Source organism: Malaclemys terrapin, chromosome 22 (assembly GCF_027887155.1).
Source record: "Malaclemys terrapin pileata isolate rMalTer1 chromosome 22, rMalTer1.hap1, whole genome shotgun sequence".
NCBI classification, from domain to species: Eukaryota; Metazoa; Chordata; order Testudines; family Emydidae; genus Malaclemys; species Malaclemys terrapin.
Window position 1 is genome coordinate 17,125,394 of NC_071526.1, and position 26,329 is coordinate 17,151,722.

At 51.6% G+C, this 26,329-nt stretch overlaps 1 protein-coding gene across 5 annotated transcripts in view; it reads right to left on the reverse strand.

Moving 5' to 3' along the window:
* COL8A2 (collagen type VIII alpha 2 chain) overlaps window positions 1-26,329 on the reverse strand; it is a 149,782-nt gene that overhangs the window by 46,761 nt on the left and 76,692 nt on the right. Inside the window, exon 1 of one of the 5 annotated variants that reach the window (XM_054012081.1) lies at window positions 1,569-1,675. The exons of the other annotated variants lie outside the window; for them this stretch is intronic. The gene's annotated coding sequence lies outside the window, so the exon portion shown is untranslated. Of the gene's footprint in view, window positions 1-1,568; window positions 1,676-26,329 lie in introns of those variants that run through there. 5 annotated transcript variants of the gene reach the window in all.

Consider the following 26,329-nt stretch of genomic DNA (forward strand, 5'->3'; position numbering starts at 1 on the left):
CTGCTTTCTGGAACCGCCAGGGGACTAGCAACCCAAAAGAGTCACGTTTCACCCATCAGACCTGAAATCCAACAGTTCTGAGTTCTATCCAGAAACTGCTGGTTTTTTGGTTCTGAATTAGGCCAAGCAAGTTCTCACTCGCTAATTTATTTCTGGTTACAATAAATTAGCTCCCGTCTCTTTTCCTCCCCTCCCCTCACCATCCCAAATTGTCTTTCTGTCCCAATAAATAGTCTGTGAAGAGTATAAAACCAGAAACTTGTTGGCTGGTCAGAATTTCACAGATTCCCAGCTGTATAACAAAGCAATGAGCTAAAATGCCAGCTACGAGTGAGGAAGGTTGATGAGAACTAAGACTTAGAAAAATAACGAAGGTCAAAGTTCCTGGCTTCCTAGGTAGCCCCCAGTCCCAGGGACAATGATCCTGTAAGTGGAGATTTAAGAGAGCAGGAGATTCAAGCCAATATGAATTTACAAGGTTGTAACACAAGCTTCCTTGTCCAAGAGTTGTAAAGTATCACAGCCCAGACCTTGAAGAAAAGCAAGGCAGATCCCCAGGCAGGGATAAATAACATGGGATGCCGAATGGAACTCTGAACTTGTCAGGCGTCCCTGCCACGACCCATTCAGGCTGGGCGAGTTTGACGGCGCTGATGGATTTGTTTAAAATGGAGATAATGCGTTTCATCCGCACACAATAAAAAACAGGACAGTAAAGAGAAGCAGGGTTTTACTGTCGATCCTACCTGGCCTTGGCAAAACAGGGGGAAAATATCATACGTGGTCAAGCCACATTTCTCATTAATAGCTGGACACCCAACCCATATTTATGTGGGAGAAGAAACCCAGAAGAGGTAACACTCGAGGCAGGGAGTGACAGACAACGAAAGCTCTGGCAGTGCAGGAAAGTAAAGCTTTTATTTAGAAAAAAGGCAGCTAGCTCCTCTCCCTCTCTATGCTACCGGGTGCCTCTTATATGCTGATTTTTATCCTCCTTTCGAAATTAAAACCACCACCGACTGTGAATTAAGAACTCATACTCCGGCTAACTTCAGACAACCCCCTGAATTCCGAGCCTGCTGCACATTTGGGAGACTCAATGAAAGGTTAGACAGCACGTCCTGTTATTTATTCTAGGAAGCCTCGCACATAACTTGCTCGAGATTTCAGAGCCACCTTAACCGCTCCATTGACATCCCATTGCCTGACAATATTTTTTTGCCACTGGTTTCCTACCAATAAAAGCAAATGTTCCTCTCCCCCGGCTCAGCCACCAACGTAGCCAGAAGGACAGTGCATCACGGCACAATACAAGCCAGTCAAAGTTTTTGCACAGTCCTGCCCTTCGCCTGCTACCCATAATAAGGGTTAAATACACACTCACACACTGAGCTTTAAGAGAGTCTAGGCTTGCAGCTGAGTCAATTTTCCTGACTACTAGATGGGGGACGGAGGGGAAAAACCTGCCTGGAATGGAGCTTTTGTTGGAAAAGAAGATGCAAGCCTTTCCTCTCTTGCCCCGGGTTGGAATGCGAAGTACCGAGAAGCTGGGTTTGTCTTTCACTCACCGACGGTATCCCGGAGCTGCGGTCTCTTGAGTCCAGCCTTTCCCCCCTACTCGCCGTAGCAGGACTTCATCGCACACTGAATACTTTTATTGTCCTTTGCCAAGCAGTGACGTCGACCCACTTGCATGTTTTCTCTCAACACTGGCATGCTCTGCTCCGGGACAAAGTGCTCGGTTTTAGCAGTTTGGAAGGGTTCTGGTTGGGGCTGGGGAAGGGCGGGAGGTTGCCTGAACTTAGATTTCATCTTAAAAAAGCCTCTCACCCCAAAGCAATGCCTTAACGCAAGGTTGTGCTGCTGAATCCAACTTGAGCTTCACACCTGTCCAGAGTGGGAACAGAAGCAGGTACAGCTCATGCATGGGGATTTTCTCCTCTTTGGAAAGCCTTGCTTGGCAATATAGCCAAGTGGCTAGAACACTGGCTGGGGACACGAGAAACCTGGGTTTGTTCCTGGCTCTGGCCTGCTGGGTGACGGTGGGCAAGTCACTGCCCCACTCTGTGCCTCAGTTTTCCCCATCTGTAAAATGGGAATAATGATGCTGATCTCTGTGAAGCGCTTTGAGCTCTTCTGATGACAGCTAGGTATTATCATGTCCCCACTTCTGCTGCTGTGTACACACTGCCTTGGCTGAGTCAATTGTTCTGTCTGGTGAGACATTTGCTGCTCGGGTGCATGCTGTGGGTTTGGTTCATTTTTTTAAGATACCGGTCATAGCTGAAAAAAACAACTCCAAAGGTGTCTTCTGTCCAGGATCCTCTTTTTGGTTATAAATCGAACTAAAACGTCAAAGGGCCGGATTGCAAACCCTCCCAAGCAGCTCCGTGCCCCAGTATAAAGAACTGCTCCCCAGGTGAATAAGGGATTCACAAGCCTTGAGACATACTACAGGTTCTTCCAGCCCATTGCTCTTTCTTGCAGTGATCGCTCTCAATTCTAATGCCCTCTCAAGGTGACCGTATCTAGGAGGTGGAAAAACCCAACAGGAATCCTTCCTAATTACTCTCATTCTCTGCTCCAGGCCCCCAAGGACCACGCCATGGTCCCAGCAGGGCGCAATGATTCAGCAAACCTCAGCATCTCTTCAGTTAGACTCCAGGTCTTGGCACGCCGCCCACAGCCAAGCGCTCGGGTCATGCTGTGTGAATGGCAAGTGCTGGATCTCAACTGTGCTGCTGTTTACCATTGGTGGGAGAATAAATAAATAAATCACGAGAAATCCCAGTCCATAAAGTTCCCATTAGACTCAAAGCAGAAACAGCTGCCGGAGTCATGAGTGGCTTTTCTAGCCGAGTTCAACAGCAGGGGAGGCAGCGGAGGATGAGCCCGGGTGACTTTGCCCAGGAGGTGTGCGTGCCATGGGAATCACTGTGCACGGGGCTGGCTCTGCAAGCGCCAGGCAGTATTACTTACCTGGCGCTAGCCAAGGTGGAACAGAAAAGGTCTCTCCTCTCCCCCCTGCCCTCCGGACTGCAAAGGAGACACTAGAAAGGATCATAGCATGCATTCCTCTGTGGGAAATAAATTAATAAATAAATAAATTAATTAATTAATGGAGATATCCCATCTCCTAGAACTGGAAGGGACCTTGAAAGGTCATCGAGTCCAGCCCCCTGCCTTCACTAGCAGGACCAAGTACTGATTTTGCCCCAGATCCCCAAGTGGCCCCCTCAAGGATTGAACTCACAACCCTGGGTTTAGCAGGCCAATGCTCAAACCACTGAGCTATCCCTCCCCCCTAAAAAGGCCCCTCCGCCGCTGGAGGGGTTCCCATCCTCGCTCAAGTCCCCTCTGCCAACAAAGAATTGGCGCCTGCTCGCCCAGAGAGGCGTCTTTTCAATGCGCCGGTGTCCTCCGTACAAATAACCCAGCTCATCCCTTCCGATTCCTCCTCCTTTATTAACTAGATAAATAATTAATTGCATTAAGTTTTCCAAGCCCTCAGAGTGAAAGAACCCGAGACTTGCCCTGGGAGGCTAATTAGTGCTTTGGTATGAGGATGCCCAGGGAACAGCCAGGTGGCACTGGGTACCGAGCTCTGTGCCAAAAGGAGACGGCTGCTTCACAAAGCAGGCTCCAAAGTCTGAACCCTTCATGTCCCTTGATGCAAGAGCCCTATAGAATTTAATAGGCAAACACTTTTCTATAGGGCTTTTGTGTTTTGGGAACCCTCCTACAGAATTTCATAGAGAATTCCACCCCTGCTATAGAAGCCTACAGGATGCTTTAAAAACCAGACAATACACAAAACCTCGGTTTAGGTTTGTGGCTTTCTACAGCCTCCCCCCGAATTTCTATAGGACCTGGTGCCCTATTGCAGCCCATAGGGCTTTGCTTCCAGAGTGCATAGCTTGCTCTTCACAAACGGGAGAGTTTGCCTTTTGCATGGGCAGATAGAAGCAGGCATAAAGGAGTGTGTGTGTACGGAGAGAGAGAATGTAGATGACCTCATTGGGACCCTGAAGGCTATTTACCAGAGAGTTGCTTAATGGGCCCGTAATAAGTCAAATACAATCTTTCAGGAGAGTGAAAGAAGCTGTTGCTGTGCAATGCGGTGACAGTGCTAAGTACCCTGTTCAGCAGAGCATTCCAAAAGTGAACCCCTGCCCCGCCCCATTAGACTTTCAGCTTCCCTCCTCCAATCCATTGTGCTGGCTTGCTTTGCCTGAACAGATACACAGCTTTGTATTACATGGTTTCCATGCAGATGAATGAGTGGCCAGCGCGGTGCCCGCATAATGGCGACTGGGGGTCAACAGCTTTTCATGGTAACAACTCCATGAATAAACAATCAGCATGTTATGCACTATTATCCCAAACAGCGTGTGCTGCATTTTAAAGCGATAACCGCTTAAGCTGAGGGGCCGATTCAGAGTCAGTCAAGCAGGGGGGCTGTGAATTACATGGACAGAATCCCCCCCCCAGCTACTTTTCCCTTGCTACTGTTATGATAAAACAGTTTTTAAACGGTGCTGGTTTCCTCCTCTCTTTCACCCGGGAAGCTCTGATCAGTCCAGGGGGCCATGGACGGTTTGAAGTGATTTTCTACGCTCTCAAAGGAAGCGGCTTTGGGACCTGCTAAAGTGATGCTATAGACTCAGTCAGTCTGCGAGCAGACAAGCTCTCCCTTTGTAACCAGAGGTGGCTAACCCACCCTGGGAGACGTGTGGGGCTTCCCTCCCAGACACTTAGGCCTTGAAATGCTGCCTTTGGCATAAGGATGGAAGCACAAGTTGTCATGTCTCAACCTGTTGGAACCGAAAGTTAAGTAACAAGGATGGGAAATTGATGGGCAGCTCAGCAGATGGTGGAGGAGATTGTAAACTATGTGGGAACCGTTTGCTAATTCTCTAGCCTGTGCCTGAGGTTTGCTACGTCCCCCTTCATGCAATCCAGCAATTCCCTGTAGTATAAAAGGGTACCGCTGGCAGCGTTAGTGCGTGCTGGGAAGCGGTTTGCTGCTGTGTTTCTCCCCAGAAGTGGCTGCCCGTCAGCATCCCATCCTCCCTGCTGAGAGGCGAAGGTCAGAACTTCGTGACCACCAGGTTCTGGCAGCTACTTCAAAAGACCCACCACCCTGTCCAATGGGGCATAAAGGCTGCCCCTAGCACAGTTCTATTATCCATCCTAGGGAGGCATTTTAAGTGCCCCTTTGTTCTTCCCAGGGCCTTTTATCCCCAGGCCTGATGCTGCTAGAGCGGGCTTTTCATGGGGCCATCCCTAGAGACTCTTAGTTAGCCCTGATCCATTGACTGCACATCTGGTCTTGGATCTCAGTCTGGTCTCATGACCATGGGCAAGTGACACTGCTTCTACTTTCCCCCGTCCCTTTCTCGACGGGCACCTGGGTCAGTTTACAGATAAACCAGAACTAGCCATGCTGAGATTTTGAGTTATCCCAAACCTATTCCCCGCGCCCCCCCCCCGCCCCCCCCCCCCACTCACTCACTGATCGTGGAGTGGGGCTCCTGCTTCTTTCACACTCATTGACCACCACGGGAGTTGCTTCAGATTTGCACCCATGAAGGCAAAGGGAGAATCAGAGCCCGGGGAGGATTTGATATTGATTGGGAAGCAGCAGTTTTGGATTCACTGTTGCGAGTCAGTGCTGGCCCCTAGGAGTTCTCCAGAGTGGTCGTTCTGTGCACTTGTGTGTTTGCATCTTGCTGAGGGCGTGTGACTGCAGGCACCAAGGAGGCAAAGAATACAGCTTTATAATCCCCACTGTGCTATTACAGTAGCACCAACCGAGATGAGGAGACTAAGGGGGGATCTGATAGAGGTATATAAAATCATGAGTGATGTGGAGAAACTGGATAAGGAAAAGTTATTTACTTATTCCCATAATACAAGAACTAGGGGTCACCAAATGAAATTAATAGGCAGCAGGTTTAAAACAAATAAAAGGAAGTTCTTCTTCACGCAGCGCACCGTCAACTTGTGGAACTCCTTACCTGAGGAGGTTGTGAAGGCTAGGACTATAACAGCGTTTAAAAGAGAACTGGATACATTCATGGAGGTTAAGTCCATTAATGGCTATTAGCCAGGATGGGTAAGGAATGGTGTCCCTAGCCCCTGTCTGCCAGAGGGTGGAGATGGATGGCAGGAGAGAGATCACTTGATCATTGCCTGTTAGGTTCACTCCCTCTGGGGCACCTGGCATTGGCCACTGTCGGAAGACAGGATACTGGGCTGGATGGACCCTTGGTCTGACCCGGTACGGCCATTCTTATGTTCTTATGAGATACCCAGCCAAGGTCTAGGCTGTCAGTGACCGAGATGTGGGTGGCCTTGACTGGTAGTCAGGACTCAGCCGGAGTCAGAGGCCAGGCACCAGCCCCGAACTCAGAACACAGGATCAGGACCGGGCTACCTGGAGTGTGGCATGGCAGGGCCAAGTCTAAGGCAGGAGCAGGGCTGGGAACAAGCAAGCCCAGGACTCAGTGAGACTTATGAGCCAGTCTGTGACTCTTCCAACCAATCAGGCAGCCTACTGCCGGCCAGCTGTGCTCGTTAGGGGGCCTGGAGACGGGCTCTGATGCTGACAGAAGCCCTATGGTGCTAGGTGCTGTACAAACAAAGTGACAGACAGTTCCTGCCCCAAAGAGCTTCCGATCTAACAAGACAAAACAGAGGAGGCCAGAGCTGGTAATAGAGTCCAGGTCTCCTAAGTCCCATGCCAGGACCCTACCCTCCAGTTTAGGCCACATTGCTGGTCTCTCAGATATTTAAAATCCTGTTCAGATGGTTCAGGGGCTGATGTTAAATCACCATTTCACGGAGCAGCGTGGCTGTGATATGGGGAAAGGCAGCCAGCAGAGCTTTGGGACCAGTGCCCCTCAAGTTCAATGAAATGAGGGTAGACTCAGCACCTGGCAGATGGGACCGAGTGGAAGGTGCCAGCATTCCCAAGCTTTTCACAGCCCCTTTCATTCCGATGCAGCGAGACACAAACGCTTTGAGCAAGAGAGCCTTCCTGGCACCCCTGCTTTGTTTGCAGAAATGCAGCTAAGCCCGTGTGTTAGCCATTGGCACAATTTTCACCGACTTTGGTTTGCAAAACTGCACGCGACCATTTATTAAACCCAGAATGGGGTGGGGGGGGGGAGAAAAGAGTCAAAAAATCTGTTTTGGCTCAGCTGTGGTTTCACTGTATTCTGGAATCTAGATCAAGTCAACCTGTGTTATGTGGAGGGCCAGCCCTGGCCTAGACCGTCTGTAATTCAAGTTAGCCAGACACAGGATTTTAGCCTAATGAATTCATAGGGACAATCTCATCTGTAACACCCACCTACATCAAAGGGAGGGTGCTGGGGGCTACAGAATAGCAAGTGATTCCGCAGTATATTACCGATGTATGGTAAGAACAGCAGCAAGGCCAGACATGGAAAAGGAAGAGAGAAAGACTTAAAAGTGACCTGCAAAGGGGGCGAGGGGGAAGAGCTCCAGGGGTTGTTGGGTTTTTTTGCTCGTTTATGATGGATAAAGAAGACCTGACAGTAGTACCATAGCACAGCATTGAAACGACCATCCAGCAGGCCCCTGGCTGGGCTAATCTGCGCAAGGAGTTTCCGGGCATCGCTGGAGAGTCACTTGTGTATCGTTTGCTGCCCGAAGCGGTCACGTACATCAACTTCGCAGCAGGTTGTCTAGCTGGCAAATGAAATGCAACATAGGAGCTTGAGAGCATCACTAATGACAACGGGGCCCCGGACTGGGAGTGCTCAGAGCTGGGTTTTGTTCCTGATTCTGCCACTGACTTACTGTCAGAGCTTGGGCAAGTCCCTTTACCTCCCCGTGCCTCAGTTTCCCCTTCCACTCTTTGTTGGCCTTGTTTTTAGTGTGTACGTTTTTCAGGGCAGGGCCTGTCTCTCATTGTGTGTCGGTCCAGCCCCTAGCACAAATGAGTCCCTGATCTCAGTCACGGCCTCGCCATGCTAACAATGAACAGACACGAGTTAGGCAGGAGTGTAACTGCAATGGTGTAGAACCCAAGGAAAGCTGCAGTTTGCATCAGTGGACCTTGCCCCTGCTTGAAACCAACGTGAACTGCAGTTTCCTTTTCTGCATTTGGGGTTCACACCATTTGCTGGTCACGGACGGCTGAAGCCCTGGTATATAGACAAGGTCTGAGACAAGTGCTTAACTTGTAAGGAACAAATTGCTCAAGCCCCAGCACCTCTTTCACTTTCAAAACTGATGCAGCAAGCCCAGAGGTGCCGGGGCTACGAACTCCCAGGCCCAGAGGTGCTGGGGGCTATGAATTGCCAGGCCCAGAGGGGCCGGGGCTATGAACTGCCAAGCCCTGGCACAAATTAAGCCCTGCCTCAGTCTCCCTGGCAGGTTCCCTCCCCCCCCGCACCCCCAACAGCAGGACTTCCGAGACCTCACATGTTTCTGGAACTCAGGATCAAGGTCACAGGTAGCTACCATCTCAGCTCCCACCTGCCTCAAAATTACCAAACAGCGAGTGCGTTTCCCACGTGGAGGGTGACACTAATGGCTGGATTTGCCCAGTTTCCAAACAGAGCTGACATTCCAAGCTGTGCAAACTGGGCTCGTAGCTCTCCGGAACGTCTGTGCATTTCTAGCTCCTCCACGTTGGGAAATCTCGGTCTCCTGCGAAAACGGGCCTCTTGCTGCATGGCAACATCTGCTGTGATGCTGGCACTGGGCACGGCCACAGAAACAGATCCCCCTGCTGGCCTTTTGAGCACAGGCGCCAGGGCTCCCGTTCAAAGCAGACAAGGGCCCTGAGGTTTCAATCTCTACATGTGACTCACCCAGGGCCACCCAGAGGATTCAGGAGGCCTGGGGCAAAGCAATTTCAGGGGCCCCTTCCATAAAAAAAAGTTGCAATACTATAGAATACTATATTCTCATGGGGGCCCCTGCGGGGCCTGGGGCAAATTGCCCCATTTGCCCTCCCCCAGGCGGCCCTGGATTCCCCTCCCTGTGTCTTGCAAGTAGAGCTGGGTTTCCAACTTCCACCCTAGACGTTGTTCAATTGATTTGACTCTCTCCTAGCAGAGAGACTCTAAATGATTGTTTAAAGATCCCACAACCTACCCTAGGCTGGATTATTGGGGGCGGGGCGAAATGGGGAGAGAGGGGTGCTGCCTGCACACAGCTCTGCCAAGGCATCTCTGTCCTGACTCGCAGTACCCTCGCTATTCCAGCTAGGGTGACCAGATGTCCCGATTTTATAGGGACAGTCCCGATATTTGGGGCTTTTTCTTACATAGGCTCCTATTACCCCCTCACCCCATCCTGATTTTTCACACTTGCTGTCTGGTCACCCTAATTCCAGCCCCCACCACCAACAGTCCCGGTGTCTCCCTTCCCTTCCCCCACTGCTCTGCCGGGGCAGGCCCCCGGCTAGCCCAGTGCTGGGCTGCTTTCGAGGGAAGACTCTCAACTACTTGGTGTATCCGAAGAAGTGGGCTGTAGTCCACGAAAGCTTATGCTCTAATAAATTTGTTAGTCTCTAAGGTGCCACAAGTACTCCTGTTCTTCTTTTTACTTGGTGTTTGTGTGGAGAAATGGTGGGAAGAACAGGATCGACACAGCGGGCTGTAGAGGTGAAGAGACCAGTTCTGTCACCTGCGGGGTCTACACTGCAGCTGGGAAGCTGCTTCCTAGCACAGGTAGACGGATGCGAGCTCTTCTTGATCTAGCGTGCTGGAAACAGCCATGTGGCCACGGTGGCGGTGCGGGTCAATCAGCCAAGCCCGGATCCAGGGGGTCAGGTGGGACTGCCCGCAGGTGGCTATCCCAAGCCACTGCCTGCGCTGCTGCGGCCACACTGCTATCTTTAGTAAGGTAGCGTGAGCGGAGCGAGCATGTGTCTATCTACCCGTGCGGGGAAGCATGCTCCCAGCTGCTGCGTAAGCAAAACGAAGGCAGAGGAAGTGGGGTAACATTAGTGGGTTGAAAGAGATGAGTTTATGAGGCCGTCTGGGTGCTCAGTTGCACATGTGCAAACAGCTGGTACAAAGGGGACTCCCTGCTTTCCAGGGTCCCTTTGAAAGCGGCACATTACAAAGAGTGCGCAGTCCTGACATTGCATGGAAAACAGAATCCAGAAAGCTGGCAATGAGAGAGTTCTTGCAGAGGATGAATGGGCTGAAGGTCACCAATGCTCGTTACATACCTGAGTAATTAGCCAGGTCTTTTCCCAGGTGGTGGCGCTGCCTTCAGAGCTGGGCAGGTGGAGACCGGTGGCTGCTGGCCGGGAACCCAGCTCTGAAGGCAGCGCCACCACCAGCAGCGCAGAAGTAAGTATGGCATGATATGGTATTGCCACCCTTACTTCTGCGCTGCTGCTGGCGGGGCGCTGCCTTCAGAGCTGCCCCATGAATTCTGTATCGTATAGGGTAAAAGCACACAAGACCGGATTTCATGAGAGACCACCAGATTTCACGGTCTGTGATGCGTTTTTCATGGCTGTGAATTTGGTAGGGCCCTATCCATAAGGATGGTCTTGTGGTTAAGGCACTAGGAATCAGGAGATAGGGGTTTAAATTCTGCACTTTGCCACAGATCCGGTGTGTGACCTTGGTTAAGTCACATACGCCATATGCCTCAGTTTACCCTCTGTAAAACAGTACTTCCTTTCTCCCACCCTTTATTTGTCTCAGCTGTTTGAAGAAAGAATTCTTTGAGGCAGGGACTGTTTCTTACTATGCGTATATACAGCACCCACCACAACGGGGCCCTGATCTTTGCCAGTATTCCCCGAGGTGTTATTTTAATACACATAATAATGAAACAGCTGGAATGGAACTGGATTTTACATACTGCTGGTGGAGAAAACAAGCAAAGCACATCTAAGGCGTTGCCTGAAATCTCCTGCCTGACGAAATAGTTAATCTTAATTAGCCATCATGTACCATTTTCATTTCTGAAAGCCCTTTGCTAACATTAACTAGTGAACAATGCTCTATAGGCCATTGGTCGAATAGAAGTTATGGCATGACGACATCTATCCCTCCAACTCCTGCAGGGTCAAAACATCTAGAGGCATTTTGGGGCATGACCATGAGAAATTCCTGGAGAAATCATTGTTTAAGTCTGTGAGAGAGGACGCTTGGAAGGTTCTCCCACCATCCCACTAGGTGCCCTGGTATCACTACCATTGTCCTTTCCTCTCAGCTCCATCCACTTCCCTTTAAACTCTGCCAAAAGGAAGTATCTGCACGGGCTCGGGCCAGGCAGGCAGTGAAGAAAGGGATGAGGTGCCAAATTCTAGCGGTGCCAGAGGGAACCGAGATGGAAGCATGGCCCCAAGGAATCTGCTGTGCATCACATCAGACATGTGGCCTGGTTGGGTAGGAGAGAAGATACTAAACTCCACTGCCAGTGTGGCTTCTCTATACAGGTCCCACCACAAGTGCCTCCTCTAACAGTCCCTGCCACAGTGTTAGGAGCCCCGAGGTAATGGGGGCAATTCCATGGGGCTTCGGTGGAGCTACGCCAGCTGAGACTCTGGTCCTAGGGGCTGCATCCTTCTGCCCTCCGTAGAGCAGAACAGTGAGTGTTTTGCTCCATTAAGCAGCGCAGAATCTGACCTCCTATTAATTCATTCTATGGCTGCAGTAACATTTGCAGACCCTTGGCACCTAATCCGACCGGGTTATTAAATATGCAAGTGTCTATTCCCCTGCCACTCCATAAACAGGCGCATTAAAAACTCCTGGCATCAAATAAAAAAATGAATAAATCTCACACTTAAAAAAGGGAGAGAGGCAAGAATTTCACCTTGTTCTCCAAGGAGGACCAAGCGTCGGAGGCTTTGCAGTCAGTTCTGTTACCGTCTCTCTCTCGTAACGGTCTGTGTCTCGGCTCATTCAGCCACAGAGCTCATGGCGTGTGGCGCTTGGGCTATTTCCGTCCGAAATCTTGTCATCTCTGCTCCTTCTCCCCTTTTGCTTCAGAGACACGTCCAAGTCCCGGGCATGGCCCTCATTCGGAACTGCACGCCGATCACATACCCTTCCTCTCCCTGGGCTTGTTCGAAAAGCTGCTGTTGATTTAGGAGCCCTGTTCTTTAAATATTAATCGCAGGGCTGGCAGGCAGGCCGGGCTCCCACTCACTTCAATCCTCATTATTTTTTAAATCAATACATTTGATCCGCGGGGGCTCTGTGACTGTGCTTTGAGGTCAGTCAAATGGAAAACTTGTTTAAACAAAATCAGTAACAATTCATTCCAGGAGGGGTGTGGATCTATCTGCCTGTGCTTAGGTAGGACTCAGCAGGCTGGCTGCAGCCTCCCTAGCATTTGAGACAGCATGATAAGGGTTTCCCAGTCCAAAGGATCCAAATAGCCTTTACCACTGGACAGAGCCAGGACCCTTGGATCAGGACACAGCCGCCACACAGACTGCTGATGGGCTGCCCAATCTAGAGGGAGGTAAGAGTCCATCCAGAGCTGGGGATTTGTGCCAGGAAGAAGAACATGGCCAAGAGGGGTGCAACATTTGGGGGGGTTCCATAGCCATAATGCCCCCCGCACCCCAACCGCTGGGCTAGGATTAAACAGATACTCAGCGAGCAAATCAGGATCAGGCATAAAAATTAACTGAAAACCAAACTGAATCCTTGTCTGGGCTTTTGGGCTGGCTGCAGTGTCTCCTAGGGGAGCAGCTCTGCAGCGACATCCAGTGACCCAGTGTGGGTGGATTAACAGTGCTCAGTTGGTTTAAGGAGAAGCCAGGCTACCCCAACCCTGAAACAGAGATCAGCAAAGGGCTGGGGAGGGGCCCAAGATGGGAGCAGGGAGGGCAAGTGGGTCTTTCAACTGCAGCTCGCTCTCCTGCCCTCCCCTAACAGGTTTGGACAGGGGAGCAGACAGACCTTTTGTTTGAGGACAATAAGCCATGTCCTTTTCAGACTATTATTTAGAGGCATGAAAGAAACTTCATTCCACGACAGGAGGCAAAGCACCAACCCCGCAACCAAGGATCAAACTCCCCCCACAACCCAACTTTCTTTGCAACTCTCTAACCTATCGAAGGCAGAGAACTTGGATCCCCCGCCCCAGGCCCAGTGCAAACTAAAGGGGCGATGTCTGTCCCTTTTGCAAAACGGGCTGCCCAATACTATGGCTGAGAGCGGTACGAGACTCTCTATAGAACAGAGCAGAGGCGACGCCCCCACAGAATTACAGGGGCTGCCTGTGCATCAGCTCTGCCTTATCCAGCTGTTAACTCCAGCATCGGTTCCCCTGGTCACATTCCGGCCTTACCAACGGTAGGGTTTGCAAAAGCACCTAAGCGACTTAGGTACCCAATCCCCCATTGACTTTCAGTGGAGCTTGTGCTCAGGGCCGCCCAGAGGATTCAGGGGGCCTGGGGTCTTCGGGGCACTTCGGCGGCAGGTCCAGGAGCGAGTGAAGGACCCGCTGCCGAATTGCCACCGAAGAGCTGGAGCGGAAGGAGCTCCGGGTCTTCGGCAGCAGGTCCTTCACTCGCTCCGGGTGTGTTCGGTGGCACTGAAGGACCTGCCGCCGAAGATCTGCTGAAAACTCTCGTAGGGGCCCGGGGCAAATTGCCCCACTTGCCCCTCCCTCTGGGCGGCCCTGCTTGTGCTCCTAAGTCACCTAGGTAGAAGTCTGCTGAGGCCTAATTTCTGAAGCCCAACCTGGACCCAAGCACAAGAGGGTTGAGTCTTTTTCAGACCTGATCTGACCTGACCCCAACAGTGCCACCATGGCTGCATTGCCCGGCTCTTGCCAGCCGCTGCCCCCCACTGGATTGGGCGCGTGGTGCAGAGAACGGCTCTACGACTCGTCAGAACACTCAGTCTGGAGCTGCCATCACCTTGACCCCACGGCAGGAGAAGAGCAGCAGACCCGACCCAGCCCCGCCAGACCCCGATAGGGGCAGTTAGTTTTCAGACTCCGACACTTGTAGTCAGGTCCCAGGACTCTGCACCTGGGTGCTTTTGAAAATTCCACCCAGAAGTGTTAAAATATTAGCGACCAACAGCAATAGTTGAAAAACTAACATCAGAAGAGAGTGAAGTGCAGCAAACCTCAGGCGCTGCGCAAGGGCAAGAATTGTGGCTTGAGAATTGAACGTTTTAGCTGCTTGCGATGCTGCCGCATGACAGGCGGTAACTGAACCGTCTGGGCACTCACACGGTCGTCTTTCAGGAACGACGGCTGCCAGAAATGAGAACCAACCCTAACAAAAGCCATGCAGCACCCCCGAAAGGAGTGATGCTGCAGCCACGGGACAGCATGTGCTGGGGCGAGGATAGGAGAATATGGGGCACCTGTAGCTAGATGGAGGGGGACATTGGCCTCGGCCCTGCACCGTGCCAAGCCCTCTGGCCCTGATTCAGCAAAGCACTCAGGCACGTGCTAACCAGCCTTTGAAGTCAGTGTGTCAGCATTTACCATTTAAGCATGTGCTTTGCTGGGTCCAGGCCAGAGCGTTCAGCACTTTGCAGGATCAAGCCCACAAACAGGATATTAAAAAGCCGGGGGGGGGGGGGGGAGGGAAAGGAGGAAGCAGTGGTTGTACTTATTGAGGGAAGAAGAAATGAAGCTGAGTAGCAAGTGAGGTAACCCGTCACTCTCGCCACGGGCTGCAGTCAGGCCCCAGAGGTGTTGGAGACGAGCTCCTTGGAGCACTCAGCGCCTCACCGCAGAGCACTGCCTTGCTCGGATGGCTCTCTGTGCTTCCTCATTTAAAGTCTCCCCTGGCTTCTCTCTCTGTGTCAGCTGCTGCCCTCCAGAAAACTTTCCCAAAAATGCCACTTGGATCAAACCTGGAGCCTGCAAAACTCAGACTCTTAGTGCAGCTTCATCCAGACCCAGGTTACGATTAGGGAAGTTAAGTGACCAAAACCTCTGCCCCGACATTTGATGCAGTTCAGTTGCAGATCTGGACTTCCTAGCTTCCCCCAGCTCAACGGCAGAGCGGAACCCAACCCCACTACCAAAGTGTGGGAAGACGCAGGGCTGGAGGGCTCTGACTTGGCCTGTCTCTCCACTGAGCGGCCCTGGGTGGATACATCACAGCTGCGTGTGAGTAAATCTGGAACAAACCATTTCACACCAAATGTTGCTTTGAATTTTTTAAGAGGCCATTTGGACCTGAAACTCAAAGCAAGACTTGGGTGTAAATAAATTGCCTCCTGCCTAATCTGTTTAGTGAGGTCGCTGGCTAGAGTGTGTGACATCACATTTATCTCCAGTATGGTGAAACACAAGCACGGGACTGTAATGAAGCACATAGGGATGCATCCCAAGCCAATTCCCTCACTATTCTCCGCCCCAGTCTGAACACCCTTGGACTTTCAGGAGGAGTCGGGACTCTGCACCTGAGCTCTGCAGCGTGGCTGCAGGCTCATCCCTGCTGGCTGGACCCATCCCTGGAATGATGGAGGCAGCTGGTAGTAAAAGAGATGGGCCCAGCACGTTCCCACACACGTTCCGAAGGCGGCTTGAGCGTGTCAGTTTAAGGCGGTGGATTGATACTTGACTAGGTAACCAGGCCAAAAAAGTCCTGAGCAATGTGGGTGGGCTAGAAACCAGCATGGTTTTTGGAGACTTCCTTGTCCAATCAAACCACTCCATCCTCCTGGTCATTTTTAAAGATAAACCAGAGAGATATTCCAAGTCTAGTGCTCGGCTGGATACGCTCCAGGAGTAGATAAAAGACTGGGGCTTTGGTGTGTGTTACACATGAGAAAGAAAAGAAAGAATGGTTCGTTTTTACAAGTCAGACGGCAATAGCCAGAGATCTTGACTGTTCGCTCTCCTCTCACAGCAGTGTGATATTCTGGGAGATTTTTGGCACTGGTAGAGTTTTAAATGCCCAACACCTGATGCTGACAAAAGCTGCTGTCTGCGCCGCACGGGATCCAAAATCTTCCCTGCGCTTAATCAGAAGGAACAAGAAAACATTTTCCTTGAAGAAAGAAAAACACCCCACCCTGTACGCACTCAGCTTCCTGCCACCCCTGCAGCTTTTGAATTTTAAGTTAGTCCCATGAAACGGAGCCTCCATTCCTGCGGGCTCTGTTCCTTGGCACGAGATCATTTGCCTATTACAGACCCTGGTACAAAACATGCAAATCAAGGAGACCTGAAAGAGCTAAAGCCACACTGGAAAAAAATACAGATTGTTGCTAAGATTTCTATTACAATTAATATCTGTATTTCTTTCCCTCTTAACTTGTCTGCTGCAGGATCTGAGCCATGTACACTGCATTCGCTTACAGGAGATAAACTCAACGTTAACCGGGTGGCAGCAGAGAGGCAGGACGTGTGACACAAAGTGCAGGACTCACACATACAAGATGTATTCCGAGCAACTGGTAAAGATCCTCCTGCTTCTGATTCAAAGGCAATGACTCCTCCTGCCTGCTCTATGAAGCATGCGCCCGCCAAAGTCTTGTGGTTAAATAACAGTCCTTATATAACCCCAAACACAGGCTCTGGTTTAACTTCCCAGTGCTGCCTCACACACAGGAGGAAGTTTTGCACGTGGAACTTTGCACGTCTTTGTAACTTGCACGCTGGTAGTTAACAAGAGCGTAGTGGCTAGAGAAACCTTTGCTCTTCCACCTCTTCCAGCAGAGCCGGCAGTGGGGAACTGACTGCTCTTGCCCTGTCAGCACTGGTTACCAAGGAAGAGGAAGCTCCTTCATCCAGCTCAGATGGATTAGTGACTTTCTGTACCGGGTGTGTTACAAGTCCACAGACAACAAGAGACTTCTGCAGCTCCCTGCTACCAGGCTTAATCCCTTACTCAAGCTGTCAAGGCTCACGCTCTTAACTCCAGAGATGTTGGTTCCATCCCCGTGACGACCAAGAGACTGGTTGTTTTGGGAGGGATGGGTCGCGAGTCTAAAATATTCCTTCTCCAGGAAAGTTTAACCGACGGGGAAAAGTTGTGAGCTGGGGTACAAGGGCACAGATCATCCCGGGCTCAGACACAACAGGGATGGGGAGTAAGCCATACAAATACCTAGAGAGATTCCAGCAAACAGAAAAAGATGGAGCGAGGGGATGGGTGCGGGCAGGGGAAAAACACCCCTTCCAAGAGACAAGCCGACTTCCAGTGTCGCACCAGGCAGGGTATCAGGACTGGCTCCATGGAAACCATTGAAGTTGTGCCAGTTGAAAACCAAGATCCTGTCCTGGGGCTCTGGGTGTCTGGGAAGTGCAGCGCTTTCCCGCACAGCAACCTCCTCGGGCCAGGGGGATCGGCTGGAGAAGAAACGCCATTGCAAGCCTGGGTGTTTCTTTTTGCTCTACGAGCAAGCTGCTCACGCCCCTGCAGTGCTGGCTGTGTCTGCCAATGCCAGGCACTTGTCAAGAAAGAAAACATACACCACCACTCGGAACCGTCATCTCAACCCTCTGCTCTAGGGGTAGCTGCTGACTATCTAATTTCGTGGTAAGCACCACATAATTAGGAAGCAAACATAGTTACTCCTGCCATCTAAACCAGAGCATGGGTTACATGGCAATTATTGGCTGCATACTACAACATGTGGCTTACCACTAGGACTTCCTCTGATATTCCTTCGAAGAACATGACGCCTACTGGGTCATCTAGGTATGGTCACTCAGACCCAGGACACGGCAGTTCCTCAGCGATTGGTAAAAGGGTGACCCTAATGACAGTGGGCCCTGCTAATTGTCAAAGTTTGAGGAAGTTTGGTTCTGAATCTGAACATGTAGGAACATGGAATTACTGTTCTGTTACAAGCCATAGAATGAGCCATCCCTGTGCAAACTAGGTGAACAAAAGAGGGGTCTATATCCAAATGACCACAGCATGGCCTTTGATTAAATACTTGTCTGCCCCCGTGATTCAGACAGCAAAGATCCACATTATACCACTTGCACTACAGATTTTTCTTGACCCACAATCCGGTAGTTAGGCACGTAGGGCCAAATTTCCAAAGGACTCGGGGCCCGATTTTCAGGCACGCAGCACCCACTGTCAGGGCCAGATAGTTAAACAGAGCTCAGCTCTCATTTAGGGACAGAAATAAGGACTGGATTTGCAAAAGCGCTCAGCACCTAGCATTTCTGGCCACATTTGAATGAATGCTTGACACCCGACATGCTGAGCTCTTCAGAAAACCTAGCCCAGAGACTCTTACTCTCCCCACACTGATACCAATTTTGCCGTAAATGTAATTCTAGCAACTTCAGTGGGTTAGTCCCGATTTTCATCATCGCATGAGAGTTTATAGGCTGTGAATTTGGTCACTGGTGCCCACAGTTGATCACAGGTGTAAAATTAAGAGTCTATTCCTGAAAATAGATCACTGGAGGCTCTTACCAGCCAAGACTGGAATTAAGATTCTCCAGCTTCGATCAATGACATGAAAAAGAAAAAGGCAGCTGGATTCCATCCCTGGCTTTCATAGCTAACGATTGGCCTCAGCTGTAGCAGGCGAAACACAGAACCTGGGTCCTGGGCAGGCTTGTTTTTTGGCAGTCTCTGTTCGTACACTGTCACCGGTACATAATTTACGTGAGCAATTTGGGATCTTGAACAGTCTAATTAACTCCCTATGCAGGCTTATTATGAGTTGTCAGTTAAAGCATCAGCAAAACAGACCGATGTTTTAGTTACTACAGCAAATCTTGGTACCGGAGACACACAGAGTGTGAGGTGGGGACCCAACCCCAAGATGTGATGGCTGCAAATATGAAGCATTGTATCAGACATCAACTCACCTATGACAACAAACCGCACCGGTCAACGGCTAAACTGCACAGTGCGTTCGAACGCTGCACGTTCTGCTCTGAACACACAGGCCTCCAAACACCTGAGCCAGAGGAAAATCTCTGTGTGGGCTGTAGTATTAGAGCTCATAACCTCTGCGAGCTTCTGTCCCCAGGGGGGGATGCCAGGCTAAGAACTCGTCCTGCAGCAGGTTCTACATTCCAGCCAGCAGAGCGCAGCAGTCACACGTAACTGCACCAGGAACAGGGCGAAAAAAATTGTATTTGAAGCACTTAAATGGAAGGTTTTGCAAGAAAATTTCTGTTCTACATCGGAAACCACAAACCATTTTATTTTGTTTTTGAAAACGGACTTGTCTGTCTGTCCCCTTCCCCTCTTCTTCCATGTTGCCATTGGCAGGGGTGGATGCTGAGAATGAGGAAAGGGTAGAAAGGGAGGGAAGGAAGGGTCTGATTTCCCCTACCTCACACCAAACATTTTCTGGCTTTGGAGGTGGGTTTTTCTGTTGAAAAACAGAATATTTCCATTAAAAATTCAAAAGAAACTAAAAAACTTCTTTTCATTTGAAAATTTTCACAGAAAATAATTACTGTTGACTACCTCTATTATGCAGTACCACACACTGCTGCGCGCACACACACACACACACACACACACACACGACTTGGGATTTTGCTATCAGAGAGGTTTAGATTCAGCTTTTGACTACTTCAAAGCATCTCTAAAACTTGTTTTGCTCTGGAGCTCATCCGGATTCCCCAGGCCCTCCCTGCCCAACCAGTGGGAGAATCTATTGCCTAACTTAAAGGGTGTGTTCAGATCTAGGGGTCTGGATCCACCTTTCCTTCCTTCCTATGAATCCCCGGGGGAGTGGAGAGCTCCAACACCCTGAGGGTCCTGTGCTGAGACACTCGGGCATGTTTGTCATGCTCACACATCCCAGGACTGCTTCCTTTCTGGAAGATCTTTGTTTACTTATAACCTGCCCATGGCCAGCCACAGACTCTGACAGACTCAGACTCTGACACAGCTCCCCATGCGCCAAGCAGCAGAGCCAGCCTGTGTGCACGCAGAGAGAACAGCTCCAAACAGAGCGGGGCGGGGCCTGCTCCTCGGCTGCACCACTTCGGAGCCTCCTTTAGGCTCGCTAGAACTGCTGCGACACATGGCTGTCCAGGTCCAGCCAGATCCTCAACCAGCCCCTGCACCTTGAGCATGAGAGGACGGCTGCCCCTGGAGTTGGGGTTTATTGCTCACTCGATGGAGGAACCAATCTATTTTATTGGCCTTTCCCGTTCTTTTTCTCCACCTTGATTTTTCAAGTCAGCCAGCGCGAGGAGGCAGGATTGGGGAATATTGAGCACAGCCCGACCGTGTGCTGCGTGTCCAAAGAGGCAGCAACAGAGGTTTGAATGTCTGCCTGCTGCTACAATTAGTGGCTCTACCACGGCTGGTTGCTGCCTAACAATCCGCTCTCTTTGCTACACCAGATACCCAAGGGGTGCATCAGTGTCTTTGTCACCCCGGAGATCACTGCAGCAACCTGGATACCAAACTCAGCCTGGTCCCCCTACTCCCTCCATTGACCCCACAGTGCGACGTCCCAGTTTTGGCTGCGGTCGCCCATCATCTCTTCAGGGAACACCCCTGCTGACTGGTGGCAGCATTAGCATCAAATGGATTCCTCCGTTTCTCTGTGTGCATGCAAACTGTAGCCTGAACCGTGAAAGCCCCTGAAACCGACAGCAACTGATCAAATGGGCCCAAGGGAGCGAATGTCAGAGCTGGTCACCAGCTAAGCTCGCTCAAGCGAATGAAGCGTAAAGACACACTGGGCCTCTGTGGCTCAAAACTTGAGTCTAGTTACAGAACTCCTCGGCTTTGCTCCTGCCCCTTGAATTGCCCCTTTTCCCACTCTCTGTCTGCTCCTCCGCAGGATCTCTCCAGCGCTGGCGAGCCCTAGCTATCTCCACTAATTTTCAAAGATCATCTGAAAAATATCTGTCTTAACATTCTCCTGACCTCTGTGCAGCTGGTTTGAGACACGCTTTATGTGAGAAACAGCTCCACAGGCTCTCTGCCTGCAGGACTTACAGACTCTGCCTGGGAAAGCCTCAGGGCAAAACATCCCGCTTGCGGATAACCAACACTGTTAGTTAACCGGGGCTCAGATCATTGAGATTGTGCTGTAGAAAGCTGCAGGGAGTGTCAGGGAGTGGTTAGCGCAGGGGACATGGAGTCAGGACTGCTGTCCCAGCTCTCAGACTGACTTGCTAGGTATCACCTGGGCAAAGTCACTTCCCCATTCTGTACCTCAGTTTCCTCCCTCTGAATAGGGCTAATTTTACTTACCCACCTTTGTTTGAGGTCCTCTGGTGAAACGTGCTTAGGAAGAAGAGGGATGTTGACCCAGGTACAAGAAGCAGTATGAGAGAAGGGTGGAGAGAAGGGATGGGCTTTTGGTTAAGGCCCAGTTCTGGGACTCAGCAGATCGGTTTTCCCTTCCTGATTCTGCCACAGGGACCCTGTATGCCCTTGGGCAAGTCACTTACTCTCTCTGCGCCTTGGATCGCCAGCTGGAAAATGGGGATAGCGCTCCTGCCTTTGTCGGTCCTGTCTCTTTAGACTGTAAAACCTTCAGGGAAAGGAGCGCCTCTCCACCACCCAGCACAAGGGGCCTTGTGCTTCTGCGGCACCTCTAGGTGCTATCGTACTAGTACTCCAGCATTTGCACTGAAGCAGATGTCTGCAATGTATGAATTACGCCCCAAGAGCTCTGGTTCTTTGGTATAGCTGGACTCTCCAGGGACTGGGTGTTTTTGCTTTTCCCAGCCAGGGGGTTAACCACAGTGTCCTGACAGCGACTGCACAAGAAAAACACAGAGGAAGGGAAGGTTAATGTTGATTTAGGGCTTCCTGACCCTTTATCATTAGGTAGCGGCGTGGTACTGCACGGGAAATCTGAACGGAATCAAACCACTCCCCTTCAGCTCCCTCGTCCGCCAATGAAACTTCAGTTACAGCACCATGGAGGGCACTTTGGGGGCTGGATATACCAGTTGGATCCTAAGGAGCGATGCTGATTTACGGCAGCTGAGGATCTGTCGCCTCCACCCTCCCCCACCTTCCAGGGCTAATACGAACACGAAACTCAACTGCTGAATATTGCGCTGCTCTCAGCATAGTGTCATTTCTGGATGTGGTCCTTCTCAGAACAGCAGCAACATGGGGCTTGACAGCATATTCGGTAGGGCCGCCAGTATCCACAGAGCGAGGGGTTTCCAATCCAGACCACCCTGTTTCTCGCCTTTAATAGCCTCTCCACTCAGCAGCTTGCTTTCTTTGCTTATCTCTGCAATTACCCGTGATGGGCTGGCTTCCAAGCACCACAGCTATGCTGTTAATTCGTGGAACAAGCTCCCTTAATGACAGCCCATACACGGAGTACGGTGACTGTTGGGTGGAAGTAACTTGGGGTACGGATCTTTTATTAGCTCCAGCAAATCCCAGCCTGCCGAAACCTTTAAATTGAGCACCTCTTAAAACCAGCATGATAAGATTTTGCTGAAACCATATGTTAAACCAGGAGCCCTTGATTGACTGCAGGCTCTCCCTATACAATGTGAAGAGACTCCATCCATGAATCCTTCTTCCATCTCACTCACCCCAGTGGGATTTTAACCCTCTGGCCACCATCCTGTAAACTAATGAGATTTGTAATCTCGAAGCTCTACTTGGCCAGTATCCCGTGTGCATACCCTGCCACTCTCCAACCCACACCCGCTGCAGTGAGACCTGTGGTCCCCCTGTCCACGATGTGGGACTTGGAATTATTTGCATGGATGCAGCACAAGCGTCCATCGCGGTGTTTTCCAATGTTCTTTTGTCTGGCCTAGCAGCAGAGGCACTCCCAGGGAGTGGGCTCAGGATATCGCAGCTCACTGGCCCTTCTCTCCCACTGATGGATTAGGGATGTGACTGACCAGTTGCAGGCCCAGGCTTGTGGTGAGCATGGCAGGGCACAAGGGCCAGGCTTGGGGTTCCAGCCAACTGGGAGTTCAGTTCTCACTCAGACCTTGCAGGGAGGTGCAGGCTGGGGTAGCGAGGCGGGGCAGGGCACAGACGGAGTGTTTATAGGCAGCTCACCCACTCGCAGCCCTCTGCCACGCAAGCTATAGCAGGAAGGAAGAGAGAGGAAAGCCAGCCCTGAGATGAGGACGACCTGGGTCCCAGTACAATCACCCTACATAAGGCCAAAAACCAACCAGGACCTCATGTAAATCATGGGTCGATAAAGCCTTCGTGTGTCACCTGACCTGGTGTGCGTCATGGAAACACAACTGAATGGCAGCGCAGAGCCAGCTCTCTTTATCCCACTGGCTATTTTATACACCAGACTCCAGAGAAATCAAATCTGGAGACAGAACAGCCATTCTGCTTCTGTCCCAGCTGCACCGCAAGAGAACGGCTGCCCTGGGGAGGAGACGGGTGCCACAGGGGCATGGGGTAGAGTCTATCGTAAGTCAGGACGGCCAAGTGGCCTACGGCACAACACTGAGGTCTCAGTCTCCCCTGCTGCAGGCCGGCTTTCTTAGCCACAAGTGATAGTGCTCAATGGTGGGGGAGATTCTGTGGCCCGGGTTACACAGGAGGACAGGCCAGGTGATTGGGATGGTCCAAAATCCTGTGAGAGCACCTGCGTCTAGCTGACTGATGTGGGCAGGCCGTGGCAGAGGAGACGAGCGAGTCCTTGACTGACACAGCGAGAAAGTCCACAAGACTCATCTTGGGAGACCTCTGCATCCACGCAGATGATACCCCGATCTAACGGCACGAGACCTTGCAGACAGTTTCCCCGGCCTGGCTTTCTTGCTGCCAAACGCTGGATGTAGGCGCACACAGCTGGCTGGGCCTTGGACTGGAGCCTGAGAGAGGATCTTGACATGAGGCAGGCCTTGGAGAAGGCCTCCCCCATTTGGGTTGTAACCTAGCTAGAGTCCCCCCCCATCCCACGTGCACACACTGGTTTCTCGCACACCTCGAGCTTTAAGACTTGCTGAACTACCTTGTCCACTTCAGTAGCTCATGCTGGGCTTGTGTGACCCTCGTCCAGCAACCTCAGCCCCTTTGCACCTGTCCAGCCCTGTCTGAACACGCCTCCCGGGGTGCACATGGGGGAGGGCTTCCGCTCAGCTCAACCCGCAGCGAGAACTGAACTCTCAAGAAAAGCCACCAAGCCGCACGTTGCTGAATTCCGCAATGCTCCGTGGCTGTGCGAAGTGGCGTCGGCACCTTTGCAGCTGCTCCTGCCCAATGGGGCTGCGAGGGCAGGCGTGTACTCACAGCGCCCCCAGCAGGAGACTGCCGCGCACGAGGGAGATTGATTTGTAAGTGTGTCTGCATGTTGGGCTTTAAAGAAACCCTTTAGCTCCTCAAACCTGGACAGCTCCCTGCAGCCGGCACCTTCCTTCACATTGGCATAGGGGAGCCCCCAGCTGAGTCCACTCAGCTGATGTCCAAAAGCTCCACTTATGGTTCATGAGAGAACAGATACCAGGGTAAACTAGTCCCAGGTGTGGAGGGAACCGCACCAGCCATCCAAGGATGCTGCGTCTCCCAGTGTGATTTCAATTCGCTGCCTCGGTCGCTGTTTAGACACCTTTTCCTGTCTCGCTCTGTAAATGAATTCAGGGTTCATGTGGGAGTCAGACACGGGCCTACATACTGTGAAATCTTCTGCTATAGAGCTTGAAGATGCCCCTCACTCCTGACCTGCAGCACAGCCCCCACCCCTGGCCTCACCCTCTTCTCCTGGGTTCCCACAGGTCAATGCCCCATAGATCTTATCTGCAGCCCCACCAGCCCCGCCTGCTCCATCAATGTGCTGCTCTCCTGGCTTGCAGGGCCCCTTCCCTCTAGGGTGACCAGATAGCAAGTGTGAAAAATCAGGTCAGGGGTGGGAGGTAATAGGCGCCTATATAAGACAAAGTCCAGAATATTGGGACTTTCCCTATAAAATCAGGACATCTGGTCACCCTACTTCCCTCCCACCACCCTCTGCTCTGTTGACGGGCCTCATCCCTCAGCTGCCCCTCCCCCCCAAATGCGCGGCCTTGGCCCTGCTCTGACAGCACACCCCTTGTCAAATACCCACACAAGAGGGATTGTGGCAGGAAACAGAGGCGATCCCGGGCTTCCTGAGAGAGGAGCTGGAGCTCAGGCCATCACAGATTCATTCTGACGCAAGAGGCCATGTTTTCCCGCACCCCTGGGAGGTCTCCCGCTCTCAAATCTTGGCTCCTGGCCGCCACTCGCTGTCCGTTACCCACTGACCTCGGGAGGGTGACAAATTACAATAATTAGCAGCGGCTCAGACAAGCCAGCTCCATTTGAGCAGCTGAGAGAGGCCAGGGGCTGACAAAGCGATAACGGCGTCCGCGCCCGACGAATATGCCGTTAGAGCAACCGGCCTACGTGACCAAGCTACTGGTCTGTAGATAAGTCGCTAAGTGCCAGTGCCCGTTTTCAGGGGCACATTCCTAGGGCTGCTACGATACAGAGAAGCACCAGGCACGTGCCCAGGGTACTGGTTTCCCGCTTTCACCCGCAGGGCATTGGATCTGCATTTCCATAGGGTTTGAGCAGGAGGCGTCTGTGGAAGACCAAAGGAAGAGCTGCCTTGAGGGGTTGGGAGTGGGACTGGCTGGCTCGGGGGGGAGAGGGGGTTGGGCATGGGAGATGGAGCCCCTTGCCTCCAGATCATGGGTTCAGATCCTGCCCAGGCTAATAGCAACTGAAGGCCCCATTCAGAAGCGAGGCCGAGCAGGTGTAACATGCACTGGGGGGCATGGATGGAGGCATAACGAAATCCAGAGCGTCTAGGGATGGCTAAGCCCTTCCCATCTCATGGCGTGGCTGGACTGAGTTTGGGATTCCCCGGCTGGGTCCTTTGCACTGGGTGCCCACTTTGGAAAAAAAAAAAAAAAAAACCGCCACCACAACTTTCGCACATCAACCCTTTGGAGTGGCCAGGGATCAAATGGGTCATGGAGACAGGCTTTTCCTGTTACTCTTAGCACGCGTGTCCTAGCCCCCACGTATGCCTTATTTCAACTGGAGTTAGTGACAACCAGTTAACTAGAGTTCCCCAATACAGCTGTAAATGCCAATCCAGGACACTCCCCACAGGGCCGCGGTGTACCCAGCGCTTTTCCTTTCCTCTGGCACATCCAACATTTGCCACACCTGGAGGCAGGAGACGAGATCCCAGGCTATTCCAGTCCCTGTGCTCCTAGCCGAGCGTGGCATGGAGGGTTTTCCTTGAGCCATTTCAGCCCTGCCTCTCCTAGAAACACCTCAGATGGGCCTTACCAGAAAAGAGCTAACACCACAACTGGAAGGGAGAAGTCCTTCCCTGCTACCTGGCCATGGCCGTTAACAGCAGCCAGGTCTGAGAGGGGTGATGCAGGGGAAAGCAGGGCCATAGGGGAAGAGGTTGCAAATTTTAACCAACTCCGGGACAGCGGCAGATCCTTCCTC